The sequence below is a fragment of the Numida meleagris genome, chromosome 1, assembly GCF_002078875.1.
Source record: "Numida meleagris isolate 19003 breed g44 Domestic line chromosome 1, NumMel1.0, whole genome shotgun sequence".
In the NCBI taxonomy this organism is placed as follows: Eukaryota; Metazoa; Chordata; class Aves; order Galliformes; family Numididae; genus Numida; species Numida meleagris.
Genome location: NC_034409.1, coordinates 17,391,370 through 17,402,773, shown reverse-complemented (window position 1 = coordinate 17,402,773; position 11,404 = coordinate 17,391,370).

The window sequence follows — 11,404 nt, the reverse complement described above, 5'->3', positions numbered from 1 at the left end:
TGTCAAATAGATCATTATTTATTTCCAAGGGGCTCAGTAGAGAACTCCTAAATATTAATGAAGGTTAGAAAAACACCATGTCTTTGCCTTTACATCATGTAAGCTTAAAATGAAAATAAATAAATAAATAAACAAATAAAATCTGTGATGCTTCACTTAGCCATAGCTTAGTTATATGATCTGTGGAAAAAAGACTTGAAGACCAGAAAATGTGTAAAGCTCCTGGAAAAAGACTTCAGGAGTCAATCTATCTCCATCTAGTGTTAAAAGAAGAAATCGCTAGAGGTTTAGTATTGTTTTAACATAAGTTGTGTGTGGAAAAAGAGAAATGAGCCTGATTAAGAGGATCAAATTTTATTTTTAATTGATTTTTAGAGCAATATATAAAGATTTAATATGTTCAAAAAGCAAAATCATTGTTCTATTATATGGAAACTCCAGAAGCTAATAAATAGAAGTCTGGACCACAAATGTACAAAATAAAGAAAATGAAAAATTAGTTGTAAGTGGTCAAATTGAATATCAATAATTTCCTGCAGTTTTGATTTAGACTAGATATCGGGTAGAAATTATTTACTGTGAGGGTGGTGAGACACTGGCACAGGTTGCCCAGCAATGTTGTGAATGCCCCCTCCCTAGAAGCATTCAAGGTCAGGCTGGATTGGATTTTGAGCAACCTGGTGTAGAGGGAGGTGTCCCTGCCTACAGCAGGGGGGTTGGAACTAGATGATCTTAAAGGTCCCATCCAACCCAAACCATTCTATCATTCTGTGAGAAGAATAATGCAGTAACAAAACAATTAAAAATTATTTGTGGATGTGCATCATAAAGCATCAGAGAAAAACAACAGAATCTTTGGGGATGAAGGGAGGGATTTTGCCTTGAAACAATGATATTTCAAATATACATGACTGATAATTTATTTGGATGTTTTTTCCTTTCCTGCTCCCAAATCGCTGGTGAGAAACTCATGATATTCTCATTTTAATTTATTTTTGCTTAATTATTTACAACATAACTACTACTATTGCTTGATCTCTTTGTTGTTCACCTATGCTTTGCTACACATGGTTCTAAATTAAAAGCTGGCTTGATTGCTCATGCAAGAAGTTAGTATGAAAACAAATACCCAAATGATGTGCTTTGCACACTATTCAATTTTCAGGAACACAGTGAGATTTACTTGGTTGTTGTGGAGTATTTTACACATTTATGTTTGTGCTGTAATTTGAAACGTCATTGTACACTTCAATTCAAATGAGATGAGAAAAACTTTTCTCTAATAAAGTATCTACAGTTTGTGCTTCTTACTCCTGTTTTCCAAAATGAAAAAGCAAAACCCAATAAATGAAATTTTTACCTATTTTTTATACAAAAATAAAAGCCAATTTTGTCAACAATACTTATATAACAGGCTTTGGAATCATAGCACATTATCTATCCTTTACTGATAATGTGAGTCCTTCCCTAAACCTTCTGTCAGCTGCCATATCTACAAATAGTAAAATGAGTAGTCTTCTGAATAAAGTGGTTGGAGAAAAAGATAATCATCATAAGATCGTGATTGGTCAATTCCTTACTGAAATTCATAATGTTATTTGAAGTGTTTTTATTAGTTGAGAGCCACTGAAAACACCTTTATTTCAGAGGTATAGGAATAATCCTTTATATGAGAACAATCTCTTTGTAACAGAGCATGTCGAATTCTTAATCCTGGTATTGTAAGTGAATATAGTGAATACCTCATTGGGAGAGAATGAAAATCAACAGGCTTGAATAACTTTAAAAAAACTCTGAACTTTCACTGAATTCAACTGCTTAAAAGGAAATTCTTACTATAAAGAGAGCAAATCAGAGCCTCAGAGATCTATTTTGTCATGGTACTAATGGCTACCCAAGAAACCTCATAAGCCAGTAAACGTGTCAGAGATGCTTAACAGCCATGTTATTGTTCTAATTTAGTCTTCAAGAAGCAGTGAAGCAAATTTCAAAGATGCTATTGTTTGATGACAGACTTAAGACTTTCTAAGATACTATGATTTTACCTTACAGAGGCATTTACACTTCTGTTTACACAAATATATGTACTTTAAGTTAAAATGGACCCCAGTGGCAAATGTGAAATTAGAACTAAATCCAAAAGTCATCAAAAAAAAAATATCAAAAAATCATCAAAATAGGCCCTGGGGCTTTGGTTTTGAGTTCATCCTACTTTATACATAACATATTTTCATGCACAAAATAATAAAATAAATATACATATATATACAAAAAAGTCAGTCATTTATCTCCATTTCTCTTCTTACAATAATTTCCTATCCTAAAGAATGAATACAAGGCAACTGTGATAGAGCCAATGAATTCTCACAGCTATTTTGTTACGTTGCTAAAAGCGTAAAACTTGGCTTTGGATCTGTATTTCCCAGTTTAAAGGGAAGGAGAAAGAATGAATTTAAAACTTTCTGTAGGATCTCTTTCTGTTTAGTCTTCTCCATATAAATATCCTGTCTGGATCAAAGGAAAGCAGCAGTTCAATAATTATCTACATTGGTCAAAAAAAGAAAAATTGGGGGAAGTACGAATGGTTAATTAGACTAATAGTTTGAGATCAGAATATCTTTCAGAGATTTTACTCCTACATGATGAAAAAAAGTAATTAAATTTTATACAGAAAAAAATAAAAGAATAATAGTACATAAGTCATTATTTGAAGCAAAATTGTCTTTGAAGCTTGTCATATTCACATCTTCTTTAAATGTAAGGAAATGCATTAAAGATTATTTGGTTTTGCTTGTAGAAATTACTGTATTGCTCCTCAACAAAGACAGAATGAGACTAGTAAAAACTTTGCTGGTGGGAACTGGATACATTTTCATCATAATATTTTTCATTTTAATTCAGATGAGATGAATGAATTGTCACGTCAAAATCAACTGCTTTATCCCATAATCATAAGCACTCCAGAATTTATCTCTGCAACTAGTGAAAAGATGCAGGCATTATAAGAGAAAATTCAATTAATTTGCAATCTGAATTGTTCTTTGGAAGTGCTCATCTCTGTCCATTTCCTACAAAGGAATTGAGAATACTTCCGTTCAGGGACATGATGCCCAATTTGGATGAATAGCTATTAGTTTCTGCAGCCTAAGTTCATTCTAAACAAATGCAGGTGAATGAAAGCAATGCAGAAGGGAAGAAGGAAAAAAAAATGAAGGAACATGACAAGCAAAAGTTACGATGTCGTTACACTGAAACAACCTGGGAAAAAAAAAAAAAAAGTGAGATGAATGAGGTCTAGATTCAGCCCACTTAACTTGAGATAGCCTGCTATGTGAGGAGCATCAGTCACCCTAGGTTGCCTCTACAGAAAAACAAATTAGAGATAGGAACCTTCAGAGTGGTTTATCCCACCTAAGAACCAAGACACATCTCATTGTTAACTACAGGGAAAACCTACAGTACTCTTGTTCCCAGCAAGGGTGTTTGATTCCTGTCGGTACCTACCTGAGCTTTCGTAAGAGAGGGGCAAAGGAGTGAAAACAAGTAGGACATGGAAACTGGTAGCTGGGAAATGAGTAAAAGCTAAAGAGCCTGAAAGAGAAAAGACTAAGCAGAAGTTAATCACCATGGATGAGAAAAAAAAAAATCATATAGAAAACTGAAGGACTAGAATAAAAACAAGAAATCACAAATAATTCAGAACAAGAAGAAGCTTTTATAAAATTTTTAAGTTTAAATAAGCAGAACTAGCACTAATAGCATGCATTAAGAAGCCATGCTGCATTTATTATTGTTTTTCTTTTTTTATATATTGCAGTAAACTAGAACAGCTCTGGTAGCTGGCAAACGTCTATACATCTCATGTAGGACCATGAGATATCAAATTCATGGTGCTCTGAATTATACTGGCACTTGTAATATTTCAAATACCTTAAATTATGTCAAGAGAAATTACATCCATCAAGCCAGACAAAAATTCTTCAAAAACCTTTGGTAAAGTCCCAGACCCTACTAAAAGCCAATAGCAAAACTACCATGAATTATCATTTTTTTTAAAATGCATATTTATTCACGATAAAAAAGGTGAGAGATAGGTGTGCAGAAAATGAAAAGACATCTTAAACTCATTTTTAAACTACCGACAAGGATGTAAATAAAATGGACTTAAAAAAAATAATTCACTATTTATTATTTGTTGAGCAATATGCATCTTGTTAAGCAAATGGCTAAAATACTCCAGTTAAACAGGGAGGCTGTCTTTGATTTTGGAGCTGTGCAATTACAAAGCACTGTCAATATACACAGGCTATTTAAGATGTTAAATGAACCATAAAGGGCAGATGACAGAGACGAATAATCCTCTCCCATTAGGGTCAGATTTTCAGGGACTGGGTCTCCCGTTCACATTGATGCAATGTGTGACACTGCAGGACCTGGCTATCACTTTCTGTAAATGGCTTAACCTTCAGCTCTGTGTGGTCTGCCTGGTACCGTATCCTGTCAATTAAAGAAAATCAATATCTGGTGCTTCTATGCTGAAAACATGAACACCCTCCCCCCCCCCCCCCCCCCGTCCCGGCCCCCACTTTGGGGGTAAGTAATTAGTTCACAAATGCTTCAGGCAATAATTAACCAAACTAGACTTATTAAAAACACTTGCCTACAGCATTTTTCCTTCTCAGAGGTGTTTAATATCTATCACATAAATTCTAAATGATTTAGATTTAGGCATTTCAGCTTTTAACAATGCTATAATTAACATTGTTTGACTGCTTACTCTGATACACAATAAATTATTCTCAAAACACCACACCTTAGTGAACCTTTAGAACTCACATTCATTTATTTCAGTCTACAAAGAGAGAAACATGGATTATTTGATTCAAAAGCCTCTGATTTGTATTGCTATTCAATACTCATGGAGAGGGGTGATTGTACAATATATTACCATGTGAATAACTGATAATGGATTTGATTCTACAACACCTCTGCATGCAGAACTCACACTTAATCCAGTGAGAGTTCAACATGAGACTGAAAGGTTAAACTCCTTGGATCCAAGGGAGTTTTGGCATTGCCTTTAGAAGGAATAGGAGATTACAGAACTCTTTTATAGTGAAGCCCAAAGATGTGTCCAATATATTGTAAGCTTAACTCATCTGACTCAATGACACGATAGAAAAATGTCTGGCCATGAACAAGTTGTATTATGGCTAAACAGCTGACTGAAGAAAGGGAGTAAGAAGAGGGAGAGGTAACTGTATGTTCATATTTTCCATGACCAGTTGTGGAATTATTATTCGATCAGCACCATAACGTTTACTCAATTTTGAATTCTTGCTTGCTGAAGATCTCAAATACATGTAAATGCATTGAAGTATCAAGACCTCCACCTACAGTTCTGTTGTTTTTTTGACACTGGAATATTGTCATGATGAAGGTAAAAAAAACCTTTACATTTTGGTGTTTGTAGGTCTTGTGATTTGCTCATTCTCTGTGAACAGGACTACATTCCTGTCACCATACTTACACAAGTAATTTACAGAAGAGAAGGAGAATTTCACAAAGAGTTGGCTTTGGGTTTTAGGTTTTGATATGCTTCAGTATACTGATTAGAAATCCAACTTTCATCATTACAAACTTTATTAAAAACATTTTTTTTAGTATATTTACATTAACAAAAGGAAAGAATAATCCTATATCCCAATTTTGTAACAAAATGAAGCTTTAGTCCTCAGAGAACAGTGAAACAGAAACTCCATATAGAGCACTACCCTTTTCTCTCTTCTAATTGAACTGCTTGATGGATAAAATTAGTATTGTATGTAACCTACCTCCTCCATTGCCTCATGAATTTCATGAGCTTGAAAACACACTTCAACTTTAGAGGCTTTTTAAGAAAACTATAGAAATTAACAGTGATTACTTTCTATAGATTACTTTCTATATTTTATACAAACTAGTCACCCATTTAACAATGTAAAGATGGCTAGTCAAGAAGATCAAACATAAAATCAGAATGATTTACCCTATAAAGCAAAGAGAATACTGATGGGAATTGAAATACCCTAAACTAAAACAAGAGAATTGCCTTTTATTCACCTATCAGTCTTTAAATACAGAAGTACAAATAATATAAATTAGAAATCTGTCTTACATTATACACCTAGGCTTCCTCTACAGTCACTGTGAAGGGATTCAGGTCCCTTGCCACTTGCACATATCTTACCCTATAACATGTAAATTTTCTTCTGTGGGTGACCTACTGGCTGTAAAAGGGTTATAATCAGGTTATAGTAGAGGCAAATTTTGACTGATTTTAGTTATATATGATATAAGCAGCTACATAACTTGTGTTTAGATTCTCATTAAGGAGAAATCTAGCTAGTGATATGTATGCAATTCACTAGACCAAATATTGGTATCTCCCTTAGCAGAAGGTAAATTGTTCTCAAGTCACTATTAATTGCATTTAAAATATCTCCACTGACTATAATAGAAGCCTTAAAACAGCTCACCTATGACTGAGTCAGTTAAAACTGAGACCAGAAAAATTCTATTGCTGATGTCTAGTGTTCAGATATATCAATTTAAGATCAGATGAATTTTACTTAGTATTTATTTCACCCTAGAACTTTTGCTGTCCATTATCCTAAAATTCCTTTTATATGACAATGACATATCACATGGATCACATTTTGACTTAACTCTCCCAGTTTTTTATCTGTGAATTCACATACGTCAATACACACATTCTCTTAGTAATGTGAATGTATTTTTTTTTCCTTCCAAGTATTTAAATTATAAAGGTTAATTCAGATGCAGTACTTTAGGCTAGAACTGTGAGAGGTTTAATGAGGCAACATTCACAGTCATATTCTTTGAGTGATATTTACTTGTTTAAAGTTGAGGTCTAGTAGGAGAAAAGTTCTAATAATTCAACTAATTATTATAAAAATTATTCCAAGGAAGTATTCATTCAGTTAGCATGTTTTATACAAGTTTGTAAAACAACATAAAGTTGTCTTGTTTAAGATGATGAGTTTGTATTCAACATGAGTAAAACATAGCAGAGAGAAAACATGGTCACCTCAAAGTATTGTAAAAACACTTTATTGATGATCACTTAAGTTTCCAAATAAGTTGCTAAAGGATTTTTTTAAGTCAAAGGTTACAAGAAAATAAAGCCAAATGGTCAATTTTATTATTTAACGTTGGTTGCAGCCTCATGAGTGTATGGTAATCTTACAATGAAAACAGACTGATTAATTTTCCATTTACTCCCATATTTTATATCCTTTCACTGATCTTCACCTTATTTTTGTTCTTTCGACTTTCATGGATTATTTATCACAGAAAGTCAGATTCACCATTGCTAGTGCTACTCTTGAGCTCACTGTGGACCTGAATCAGGATACTATTACAACAATCTAACTCAGTTTATAACATGTGGAAGGAAGTGAATATAGAGAAGATGAAATTCCAACTCTTTTGAAATCACTGACGGAAATCCCATTTGTATTTGTGTCAGAACTCTACCATCTGATGTCTTAGAAGGCACAGATGCAGTCAGACATATTTTACAATACTGGGTTGTTTTTAATTCTTTATTTTAATTTCTTTGCAAACATGCTACCCATGAAAGATATAGGTACAGTCTTTATTAATTCTGTAAATGATAAGAAGATCTACATAGTGTTGAGAAAAAAAGAAAAAAAGAAAAACAAACAAACAAACTTAACAGAAAAAGAGAAATAATAGCCAAAGAGTACAGGAAGTGAGCCACTTGACAGAATCTAGAGTTAGGACTTGATGCAAACTGATGGGAGAACATAAGGAACAGTAACATTAAAATGGATACTACTACTTATAACTGGATGACCACAAGTCAGTTTAGGGTGAAACAATCATATGAGCCTACACACATATGGGTAAACTGCTCAGTCTAATGACTGCAACCATTACCACAAGAGAGAATTTTATTATCACTATCCAGACTGTCAACTGAAACCTTTTGGAAAAATAAGATTACGTTCTTGTGATCTCAACAAATTGCCTGCTGTATCATATAGAAAGATTTCCCATAGAGTTTCCTTGGATTTATTGTGAAACTACATTCACAGAAATTTATTATAAAACTGACAACTTTTAGATATTTTCAACAGAAAAGGCATCCAACAAGTATGTACTCTCTGAATCTTTGCAGGTGATGTTTATATGGTTTAAAATCAGGTATTTATTTTGTTTGAAGATATATCGAAGTTAGCATTTCAGATTTGTTTATAGTTTATGTCAGGTTTGGAATATACTGTCTGAAAACTACATAATAATTGAGGAACTTTCAGGGTATTTAAAGCATCCAGCATCACAAATGACCTTGTTTATATCAGCGGAAAAGTAATAGAGCACATGTATGAGTTCAAATTATTGACATCTTCTCTGACATGTTAACAGTGATGAGAAAAACAGATGGAAAAAAACATATTAGATATCGACCCCTTGCTCATTCCTGCATACTCTTTAATTAGATTTAGATCATAAACAATAGTAATATATCTTGTGGCAGTATGCATTAAATGGTGGCCTGCACAATGTCTACATATATATTAAAGTATTAGTCAAATTGAGTAACTGGATATAAATTAGAAATAGGTGTTCATAATCATGTTTCAAAGTTTCTTAAAAATTACATTTTTTTAAAAAAAGTAGAATGCAATATGGGAAAATACTCTTATCTTTCTCAGAAGAAAGGGAAGAAAGGAAACTCAAATAAGGTTGCATTTTTAAACATTATGAACAGGCTCTGAAACAATGCATAAATTAAAGTGAGTTGAATCAAGGGCTTGCTCTGTGAAAAAAACAGAAATCTAATTTAAATCAATTATTTTCATTTTTTCCACATTTCCACCTTATGTTTTATCCATCATCATTGGATAGGTGGTCTGTCATGTGTTTGTTCTCTTCATCTCAAGAGACCATTATCATGTTATTTAAAACAAATACTTAAAAAATCTCCATCAAATTCAATTTATGCACAATTAAAAAACTGAATAATAGGGAATTTTCTATTTTCTTTTGTGGTGAGGTAAAATAGTGGCGAAGCATATTCAATGACCAGTAGGATAATACGGAAACAGAAATACAGTAATTTGGACCAAGCAATCTGCAGTGGTACCTGCTGAACTCAGCTATTCTTTGAAAAGACATACATGTTGGAGAACATCAGGTGATTTTTTAGTTGCACTAACATTTACTTTCTCTTTGAAGAGCATTGCATGAATATATTGCTGCCACATTTAACAGTATTTTCTACTAGAGCATCAGTACTAGAGTTTGTTTTTTCTAAAGTAGGATGCACTCCACCATGGTGGGATGGATAGAAAGCCCAGCACGTAGCCTATCCAACTTGCAGAGATTCCTGCTGAAAGCTATACCATTAAAAACCCTTTTTTTGAAATTCCATAAATCCATTTCTTTTCCTTGTAAGATGTTATTCACTACATTCATGTCTAACTCACACAAAACGCAATAAACTTATCTGTTCCTTTTCCCACCTTCAAAGCAAGACCATCCCAAAAATTTTGTGAGGATTGGGAAGGGTAAGGAAAAAGGTTGGAGGGCCATCTCCCTGTGATTTTTATTATGAACACCTGTTGCTACAGACTTCACATTGAAGGTATGCAGCCATGGGCAGAGTCATTAAACTTTAAAATAAATGAGAGAAGATAGTCTGAAAGGAATGGTCTGAGTGAAATGGCTCATCTCCAGCAAACATTAGCAAATGAAAAGTCACAGATTGCAGCTCTGTATCAGTAAGTGTATTATGGTTTTCCATTGACTGTAATGTACAGTAAAAGGACTTCCAATATCTATGTCTCAGTGCCTGGAGTTGGTTGTACAAGGAAACAAATACCTTTTCAAAAGCTCTTTCTTTTTTTTTTTTCCAATTTCCTGTAATTCAACTCTAAATTCCAGTTTGGGTTCGGTATATAATCAAGTGAAATAGCAAGTATCCCCAGAGACAAGAGATGATATAGACTTGGGAAAAGGGAATTTTGCTCAGAATGAAATGAGATTGTCACAGAAATGATATTTATCTCTGTTGGCTTTACAAATTTCCAGGTATCAGCATCTTTGTTAAGAAACTTTACCATATTTTTTTCATTGATGTCTGCACTTAAGAAATTATTTTTTTTAAGTCGTTACTTAAGTGGCCTTCAGTATCAGTGGAGTTTCTCTTGGAAGACAGCTGCTATTAGAATGTATTGGATTATAGGCTAAATTCTCTGTATTGCAATTAATGAAGAGAGCTGCAAGGGAAAAAAAAAAAACAACAATTGAAAGGAAAAAAGAAAACACGCATCTTTCACAGTACGTAGGAGAGCATATGATTTTGTGCAGCTTTTTTGGATGAAATTGTCCAGTAGAACCACTGGGAGGAGACATCCAAATTGTTGGAAAATATTCAAATGAGATAACTTCCCTGCTGGATATGCACTGCTGGATGCGCGTGTTGTTGCTGCTATATCTGCAGAGCACACCACCAGGGGCATTAGATTGTTTAAATTATGCAGTCGAACAAAGAAACTAAGTTTTAACCACATTTGTTTCCTTCCTGTTTATGCCCCTGCTTTTTCTTGCTTCTTACATTCATCATTGTGCTAGATACCAATGAAACAATATCCCTCATTTATTCCAAATCATTTACATAATGCTCAAATATCACAATTTCCCATGCATCTTAATTAATTACCATTACCTATATTGCCTTTTGATATACATACACATATGTATTATTCTCGTGGTCATTCAGCCATCCTTGGAAACTGTCAGTGGAGTTCATTTAGTCCATGGCTTTGGGTTCCATCTCTCATAGCAGCCGTTCAGGGCAGGAGGGATGATACGTGGTTTTGAATTGCTGCATGCTGAAGCCAATTCTGGTTCCATCAGAATTCCTTCTTCTTTAATGTGGGTGATTCTTACTGCAGTACCCTTGATAAGGCATATAGCAACCATAGTAGTGATGGCATGCAGTATTACGTAGCAACTGACATCATACAATTCAAATTATTGGCTGTTATCACTTAACATCAAATTGCCTGGAGGTACACACCGGACATCCTATTCTTTCTGCATCACACACCAGGTGTACCCAGACCCTTGAGCAAAAGCAATCCCATGGATAGGCTTGCCTTTTCCCATGGGAAGAATAACACAGACTGCCTTGCCCAGTATGTTTTTCACGTGCACTACAGTGACTTTGTTTCCTTATCCAGTACGTAAGAGGTTTGATTGGACGGGGGCCGTTCAATCAGCAGATTCCCAAGTGTTGACTAATCAGGTGGCTTTTGCTAAGTGTGCAGTATTTGAATATCCCAGTACTCGTTGCTCTCAGTGTAGTTTT